General features: G+C 32.3%; 1 long non-coding RNA gene across 1 annotated transcript; it reads left to right on the top strand.

The window, feature by feature from the left end:
* The first annotated feature begins 212 nt into the window (after positions 1-212).
* On the top strand, positions 213-8,601 carry LOC138715648 (uncharacterized). Its single transcript, XR_011336527.1, has 3 exons — positions 213-327; positions 4,455-4,539; positions 8,492-8,601. It is a non-coding gene; the product is annotated as an uncharacterized lncRNA (long non-coding RNA).
* The last annotated feature ends 1,466 nt before the right edge of the window (positions 8,602-10,067 follow it).

Below are 10,067 nucleotides of genomic sequence, written 5' to 3'. Positions count from 1 at the left end.
TCAAATATTATGGTAGAAAGAACTTTAAAATATTATGGTACTTGTGAATATATCATGCAATAAGCTTGATAAAAGAAACAGTAATTATATTGAGTCAAATTTACTATGTAAGGTTGTTTAAAGTGTTGTTTGTAGGTTATATAGAATACATACACATATTTATATTCGTTTCATGATTAAACATTTATTCAGAAGAATTGTGTTAACAATTTTATTTTTCTTCCGAGGACCGCTGCTCAGTGGGAGGATTGGAACAGAAAAAGATGTAAGAAGTTTCCATCGAACCAAGAGAATCTGAAGCTTTTTACTTCATCTCTTTTCTGCAAGGTAAGCCTACATTTTACCACACATTTTGACCGACCGTAAACTGGGGTTACTTTGAACACAGAGGAAACTTTGAACATTTTTTTTTTTTTTCAGAAAATCATATTTAGGTTTGTACATGCTGCACTTGTTATAGATGAAGGCAAATTATTATAAAATCATTCTCATACCAAATTTACCTCCATCTGTAACAAGAGCAGGATGTAGAAACCTAAATATTATTTTCTGAAAAAATGTTCAAAGTTTCCTCTGTGTTCAAAGTAACCCCAGTTTACAGTACTGGTGGACGCAAATAAGTCTTTAATCACATTTTCTGTCCAGATAAGATATTAAATTTCAAGTAAAACCATAATTTTGAAATTTGTGTACATTTGTATAGTAAGAAACGAGCAAACAAAATTCGTAGCTAAAAAAATATAAGTATCTAATTTTATTTCACGAAACTTAAAATAACTTACTATTAAGAATAAAATTAAAATATTACATTTTTAAATGACTTGCCTGTGGTCTCCTTTTTGTGAATAAAGGACTGTAATCTTTTTCGGCATTGATTTTACTAATAAGCTTGTGATGTCTGCCCTAATATTAATCCATTACTGTAGAAGCAATCTGGACTCCATTATTTGTTTGTAACAGTTACGTAACACTATTTTCTTATTAATCTTGAAGCATTAGGGTAGATGAGGGTAATTTTATTGTAAACAGGGGGTAATTGGAAACAAAAGCTGTGAGAAATACAAAACTGTCAATATAAAAATTTTAATTCGGGGGAATATTTAAAGTAACATGTTGGCTAACCTTCAAATCAGTTTGGCGCCAAATAGGAGTAACTGCATAGTTGTGAACGAATATTTTGTAAGAGTCTACAAAAAAAGTTGAGAAAGAATTTTGCTTCACCTTCATTTTTGGCGATGTAAGTAAACGTACACTGCTATTTTTAAGAATATGTTGTTTTTATGAGTAATGTATAGGAATTAACATTTATTAAAATGGTTTTGAGATCTGCCGTAACCTCAGTTCATTAAATTATTATGACGTGTTTACATTTGCCCCATAGTTTTAATTGCTTGGGGGTAATTATAAACATGTTTTACTATAGTTACATTTCGTACTTTTCAGTAATCAAAGAGACCCCCACCCAACTACACTGTAGAGGATTTAGAGAGGGTTGTCACAGATGTGAAATATAGTAATTACAGTTATCGTGAAGCTCGGGAGAGGTACTGAGTTCCTATATCGTCATATATCATAGGTTAAAGGGACGAAATGTACCAATGACCAAAATTGGAGTAGGAAGGAGTATAGCTCTTTCTTCTGAAACAGAACAAAAATGTTCAGTGTCTGATAGCCCGTGCGAAAATTGGTGTTTACAATTACTCTCTCTCAAAGGGGTAAATGCAAACAGGTGGGGTAAATGTAAACTAGCAATTAATATATGAAAAAAAGTCAACCTTTTTATTTTAAACCTATTTTCAGCGAAAACAAAAATCTAAAAATAACACAATGTTTCTCTGTCATGCTTACCGTTACTGAGGGTTGTGTAATGTTGACATATATTTGAAATCACTGACAAATGTTTACAATTACCCTGGTCAACCATATATCTTTTTCATTCCACTTCTTTATAGAATTGACAATATTTCGACCAATGTAGGCCTATGATTTTAAATTGTTTCAAGGCTAAAAGTACGATAACTATTAAACTTCACGATTGTCTATTGCTGAAGATTCTACCATGGCTTTTGTCCCCGAGCAATTAAGTTATGTAGTAAGCATCGTCCGGTTCATTTTCCCGCAATAAAGCTCCGGAGTACGTACGTACATTACCAAATATAGGCTATACATATAATTTAATTTAATTTTCAACGTTTTCTTATGATTGACGTATTGTCAGGCTCTTTACACTCTAATTGCAAAGTGTGTGCCCTGGACCTCATTTGCAGTAAGATGGCGGCCTGATCGATGCTTACTGCATAATTACCCTGACGACAAGTCTCTAGGTATCTCATTTATTTTGCTATTTATTTTATGATCCTAAAGTTAGTGACAAAATATTGAACCAGTACTAGCAACTTTTACAACTGATTTTTGTTGGATATTATTAGCATTTTCTTAACTTTCCTCTTCACATATTCCCATAAATGGCCAATGGAATTTAGGTCTGCGAGTTGTGACGTAGTAATCAAGGAATCCAGTGCATTACACACAATTCAACGACGTACAATCACAGCAATATATTTTTCTTTCTGGAAGGAGTAATTTTGTGTTACTCAGTTTTTAGAGAGCGATATTTTCCAACATTTCTTTTAAAATGTTCATATAAACGAACTTATTCATAAATCCGTCAATGAAGAAAAATTCTCCACACATATTTGACTGTGCACTGGAGAACAAGGATTCAGTTCGGCGTTAGTGTTTCTCCACATTAAAATTGTACATTCATTCATTCATTCATTCATTCATTCATTCATTCATTCATTCACTCACTGACTCACTCTCTCACTCATTTATTTGCAGAATACAAAACTGATCTAGATGTTAAAATACAAAAAATGCAATAAAATGAACAGAGTCATTAGAAGAACTGAACAGAACATATAGACTAATACAGAATAATACATCAGGCTACAGAATATAATTACCATAATAGAAATAGAAATGGAAATAAAATAATACATCAATATAAAAAAGAGGCTACAATAATAAACACAAATTGACTTTTATATTAAAAAAAATAACTTCCAGTACTCAATATTTTGGTTATTATGGAGAACATATCACATTCATCACGTCTGTTAATGGTTTAGAATCCATTTTTCTCTGGAAATTTCTGAAAAATATTACAGCGTTATTGTAATTGCTTAAGAAACATCTATTATCGAAATTGGGGTATTATTTGGTTAAACGAGCGTTGAGCGACTTCCGCCGATTTTGGAATAGACACCTACGCACTTAGGTTAGGTTAGGTTAGGTTAGTTTAGGCTTTTATTATCCCGTCAAGATGAAGGTGAAAGCGATTGAGTGTGATTTTTTGTTTTATATGTTGGCAATTCAAGTACGTCGGTGTCTATTCCAAAATCGGCGGAAGTCGCTCAACGCTCGTTTCACCCCCCATTTATTATGCGGATCTTTACCCTCCATGACAGGCTAAAGAATTTAAGCTAGTGCTATCATTTAGAAAATAAATTATGAAACTTCGAACTATGCATGATGTTCGTCATAGATGTCGAAATAAACAACGAACAAAGAAAGGTGGTTACTATTATTAATTTATCCTGAATTTAATGTATTTAATATTGAACAAATTTATAAATATACCCTGTTAAAATTTTATAATAAAAATTGTAATAAGTCTATATTACACACATAATCATGACACAAGACGAAATAATAATTCAACATTAGTAGAACCTAAATGTTTCACATCTGGTGGTCTAAAGGATAGCATTAATTTTGGCCCTCGGTTGTATAATTCTTTAGTTAAATTACATCCAGAACTTCTAACACGTAACCCACTAACATATGACAAGAAAATTAGAAACGTGTTAATGTCTTCAATTTGATTAAATAAATTTATAGCCTATGTGTATGAATTAATCGGCCTATATTATATTTGTATTCTACAATTTTGGAATATATATTTTTTTTATAAATTGTCCTACTTTATTCACGTACGACATTATTTTTCTCTATGTCAATATTATAATTTAATTGCTGCTGTAATTTTAATTTTAGTTTCTATTTGATCTGAGTTTATTTTCTACATTCCTCTTATATTAATATATTATATTACATAATTTCACTGTAGCTGTAATTTTAATTTTAGTTTCTATTTTAGTCTATTTTATTTTTTATGTTCTCTTATAGGCCTATTAATAATATATCTGAACTGCGACCGAACACGAGCGCTGCTCATTCGGTCCTCAAATTATGTTAATATTACTGTATCCTCTCTTTATATTGAGGGTATTATTTTATTTCTATTTCTTTTGTTGTAATTATATTCTGTATTCTGTATATTTAAATTTAAGTAAATAAGTATTAACATTTTAACGTCTACTACTAGTAATATAAATGGACAATATTGTAGCAGAATAATGTTATATTTTAAAATATCTCATTATTTACAGTACATTCGACTGAGAACCAACAAACACTAACACAGCTTCTAAGATGGCAGAATTACCTCGACAATGCAGCTACCTGCGGATTCAGGTAATCAAAATATTAAGGATATTATTATCTTTACTCTAAGCGAATTTTTACCCCCCGGTTATTCTAATTTTCCCTCATTAGGCGTGGTTCCATTTAAGTGATCAATTTGCTTCACAGAATCCCGAATAACTGCAAGCATAGGGAATGTATTCAGGTTAAACCTTGAGTCATTAATTTCAGGGGGCTATTCTTTGAGATATTTCAAACAGAGCGGTTTAATACAATTTTGTTCGTTTTTGCTTCCTTTCCTAGATAAAAATTGTTTTATGTAAAACATTTCTTAACGTGTTTCAGGAAAGCCATTGATTTAATTCCCAATATACTTAGTCAATTTAAGAGAGCAGTCTATTATGATTAAACATTATTGAAAGAATTTTAGTTTTGTTCTTTAAATAAGTCGGCCTGGGTAGCGTAATCGGTATATCGCTGGCCTTCTGTGCACGAGGTTGCGGGTTCGATCCCGGCCCAGGTCGATGGCATTTAAGTGTGCTTAAATGCGACAGGCTCATGTCAGATTTACTGGCATGTAAAAGAACTCCTGCAGGACGAAATTCCGGCATACCGGCGACGCTGATATAACCTCGGTAGTTGCGAGCGTCGTTAAATAAACCATAATTTAAAATTTCTGCACATTTAAAAAATAAACCTAAAATTATTTCGATCATTTATTATCATAATACACTGCCCTTTTAAAGTGACTGAGCATATTGGGAATTAAATCAATGGCTTTCCCAAAACACACTATGAAACGTTTCATATGAAACAATTTTTACCTCGGAAAGGAATCAAGAAGGAGAAAAGTTGTATTAAAATTTTTTGTTTGAAATATATCAAAGAATAACTCCCTGAAATTAATGACATTACTTACGGTTCACTCTATATTTTTAAGACAGAGTAAGTTCAAAATAGTAGGCTACTGCACACAAAATACTCGACCGTTTCTTCATTTGTTGTCAGATAACGCGAAACTAAATTATTCTTTTCATCAAGAAACTGTCGCAAATATTTTTTGGGATTATTTAGATGTTTAATGATAGGATAATTTCTAGTGTGTTATAGCCTCCATGTTCCCCAGGTTTGTGTAAGGCTATTTGTGGGGAATACTAAAATAGTTGAAATGAATAATCTCTATACTGAGAGTTTAATGGTAAATAAAACATACTAGCTTACTTTGCCAACGAAAATACTTTAAGACAAAATTTTCTACAGCTGGTAAAATTATAAAAGTACAATTTCGTAGATATTTCCTTACAGAACAATAATATTTTCAATTTTACGGACATTTCCTAGAAGACCTTGTTTATTGTAAATGTTCGATTATTAAGGAGTCTTCTGAAGTTAGTATTTAGGCATAATTTTCGACTGTCATTTAAAATGGAACCAACACATTAATTACCTTTGTAATAAATTACGTATAATAATATATTATTTTGTTTTATTGAGGAATTACTTGTCAATATACTTAACTTTATTTCAATCGGTAATTATGTATGGAATTATAGGATGAGGTAGCTTATTTAAATCCAATTTTAATCAACTTTATTTATTACAGAAGAAAACAATTAAAATATGTCTTCATAAACCTATTGATTTTCCATCTCAAAAATTGCTTTCAGATCTTAATGTTCTTAAAATAAGACAAATTTATTATATTGTATTAATAAAATTCATACATAAAAATCGAAATAATTTTGAATTGTATTCTCATAGTTATGACACAAAAGGTATGAATTCTTTAAGATTGTTTGAACTAAAATGCAACACTACTACAGTATTTAATCATAGTAGTTATTTGGGCCCAAGAATATATAACTAATTTATATTTAAATATCCTAATCTTGTAAATTCTAATAGTTGTAGTATTAAATTTAAAAAGTTATGTATGGATTTGATAAAAATTGAAAAATTGTACATTTAAATTTATGTATTCTTATTGCGTAGTAGACATAAGACAAATTGTATTATATACTTCTTAATTTTAATTCAGGAATCCGACCCTGAGCACGAGTTCTACTCTTTCAGGGCGAGCTAAAGTTTTTTTGTTTATATTATATTTTATGTTACAATTTTTAGCAAAATAAATAAATAAATATAAATAAATAAATAAGTAAGTAAGTAAATAAATAAATATATATATATATAAATAAGTAAATAAATAAGTAAATAAATAAATATCCAGTTTCTATAAATGCAAGGTTTTTTTGTTACAATTTATTCAGGCAGCAGAAAAGTACGTTCATTGTTCTTTCCATTCTCTTTAAATATCCTTAACTACTCGAGTGCCTCATTTGAACCTAAAAACTCAGCAAGACAATCAGCTGATCATAAACCTTATCTGATTTCATTGTATTTCATAAGTCTGAATAAGTACTTGGCTTCAAGGAATGGTGTTTTCAACGATACTAGGAAACTCGCATTGCAGGACGCTGAGCATTTTGAAGGGAAAGCGGTTTTTCGTTGCATGTGCTATGCCTAAGTATAAAACAGATTACTATAGAGAGGCAGGGAAAAGTTACCGCACTGTGCAGGGGAAATCGGAGAACAGATTGTCCGCAATCCATTGCTCGACTCACCGGTAAGCTGTAGCAGTGCGGCGGGCGTTCAGTTCCATTACGGTGGACCTAAATGATTAGTTAAGAGTTACCGAATGAATGACTGACTGAAGTTGAAACCTTGTGTAGGTCTTACCTTTCATCAAAGCAGCTGTTGAAAATGATGTCCAGCGTTCTCGATATATCATCATATTAACAAACACTCTTTGTATCTCCGTCTCTGAAATTTCAGTTATCATTCGTCTGATTTCATTCTCCAAGGCTTTAAGATTATGTAGATTATTCTTGTACACTTTGTGTTTTAAAGTTCTCCATCGACAGAAATTCACGCTGGCAGCTGGATCCCGTTGTGTTAACTGATGAATCACTGACACTTTGTAAGAATAAAAGTGGAGAATTTTCAGTTCCCGTAATACCGATCTCTGTGAAATACCACACTTCTGCGCCAATCGGAGTGCTTCTCGTCTGTTAATACCCTCTTCTCTGGTTCTCTCTTTTTGCTTAAAACAGATCCTGTTTCTTGCAATTTTCTGAATAACCTGGTTATGTACTGTCTAGAAGGCATTGCAGATCTGACGTAGAAACTTGCGAACGGTACTGTCATACGATTTTTTTATGGGAAATGTCTCAACTAGAAATATCCGTTGTGCAATACTATACGTCACCATACTGATAGCCATCGGCGTAGCTCAGTCGGCTAAGGCGCTTGTCTGCCGATCCGGAATTGCGCTCAGGCTTGGGCTGATTACCTGGTTCGGATTTTTCCAAATCGTAAGGTAAATACGAGTAACAGGTAATCTATGGCGAAACTTCGGCCTCAGCCCGCTAAATACATTCTCGCTATCACTAATCTTATCGACGCTAAATAACCTAGTAGTTGATACAGCGACGTTAAATAACCAGTAAAAAACCATTCTGATAGTGAACACAAATAACACGAGATAATGTTCAATAACAAGTGTAGTAATGCAACACCACTCGGTAACTTGAGGTCTACCATAATGAAACTAAACGCCCGCCCTCGCTGCTACAGCTTACCGATGAGTCGAGCAATGGATTGCGGGAATTCTTTTTCCCCGAAGTTCCGTGCGTAGTGCGGAAACTTTTAGCTGCCTCTCTCTGTGTATAATTTCTTACGTTGTAACATAAACATGTATGAAATATGCTTGATGCAGTACTGTACATTTAAAGGATTATGAATAATAGTGAGCATATACAATTTCATATTGTATTGATGTCATCTATGGAATGACTTGCAAGTACAGTTTTACCAAATTAATGACAAATATATAGTAAAATTTGTTGAATGTTCTCAAGTTGCATTCTCTGCTTTTAAATTCATATAGCCCTACTGTAGGATGAGTTATTATAAAACATTTTCCTCTTTCACTAAATTACAGTGGATAAGAAATATGGCTGAATATGAAGATGGGAGGCTACTCGAGATGGGGTCACCAACGCAGGAAAACCTCTTTGAGTAGCAGATGGAGACGCACTGAAGTGGATAAAGGTGAGTGTTAGTTAATGCGATATGTACAGCTTTTAGAGGTAAGAATCAGCTAATATTTTGTTCGATATCATCTTAAGACTTGAGTATTAATCGTAGGATAACATTACTTAGGGTTGCCAACCTTTTTTTAGGCAGATAGACTGAGGAATCGACAAAATTTTGCATAGAAAACTGATAAATTATTCAGTTCAGTTACTAAATAACAACTTTATTCTATACTTTGACAGTTAGACTTATTTTCAGACACATTTTTCCTCACATTTTGACGAATTGTAAAAATTTCCAGCATGAGTAGTTGAAGATGATCTCAATTTTGCAGTTCTGATTTGATTAGATATGTCGTGCTCCTGTTTCGAACATTTGTCTACTTACTATTCATGAGAGAAAACACTTTCTGTGTGTGAACATTATTACCTGGTATGCTTGGAACAAAACTCACAAGCAAACATTCTCATGGGGACAGATAAGAAATCTTTGTATGAAATTGTGTTTTCTTTCTGTAAACGGCTCCAGGCAAAACTTACTTTCTGGACGATCCTCGTAATTGCGCTCGAATGTCCAAAATTTGTACAAGCACTTGTTTTGATATTATTAATATGGTGGAAAAAAATTAACTTCTTTATTTGCCCCCATAAGAATTTTTGCTTGTCAGCAGTTTTTCTTTTTAATTTGCAACATTAAGATTAATTTTAAAGTGTTGAATACTAAATCCCAGTTCTAGAAATAATTACCTTCTATAAACACTGCACATTTTAATGCATCTTTGGAGTCTGGAACAATTAAGTTTATCATATAAATAATCTCAATTCACGGCAAAATTGAATCTTTGAAATAAATGTTTTTATAATTTCTGAAATGAAAGCTTTTATTTTTTACATTATGTAAATATGCGAGAAAAATGCTCGATGGGAAGAAAAATACAGAATCTGGAAGGCTATTAAAAATTAGGGCTAAATACGAGAGATCCCGGGAAATAGGAAGGTTTGACAACCCTACATTGCAGGGATGAATATATCAGTTCACGTAAAGAATTTTTAAGATTTCGTGACATGCAGAAAATGAAACTTGTGTTTGCAGTTGTTTGTTGCTATTGCAATATGATCCCTCCAAGACTGAAGACGAAGGGATTCACTTGCACTATTTCTTTTCTACCTTAGACCACCTCGCTCAGTTATTCAATTAACTTATTAGGCCTACATTCATTTGATTTACTCAATTTTATACGTTTCCTGAATCGTAACTCTTCACTTATTGGTCATAAACTTTGAAACAAGTTTATAAAGTATACTGCAACGCTGACCTATTTCAAGGTAAAGAATATATCTGAAAAAAGAATGCATTGCAACTCTATTAAGGTATTCATGACTTGATTTTAATGTATTATCATTAAATAGTCCTAACTTCACATTAGGATCCCTTATATATGTATGTTTAATCAACCGTCCGAAGACTGGTTGGAACTTCAT

The sequence above is a fragment of the Periplaneta americana genome, chromosome 15 (assembly GCF_040183065.1).
Source record: "Periplaneta americana isolate PAMFEO1 chromosome 15, P.americana_PAMFEO1_priV1, whole genome shotgun sequence".
Taxonomy (NCBI): domain Eukaryota; kingdom Metazoa; phylum Arthropoda; class Insecta; order Blattodea; family Blattidae; genus Periplaneta; species Periplaneta americana.
Note: the sequence above shows the minus strand (reverse complement) of the source record. Positions and strands in the feature narration are given on the sequence as shown.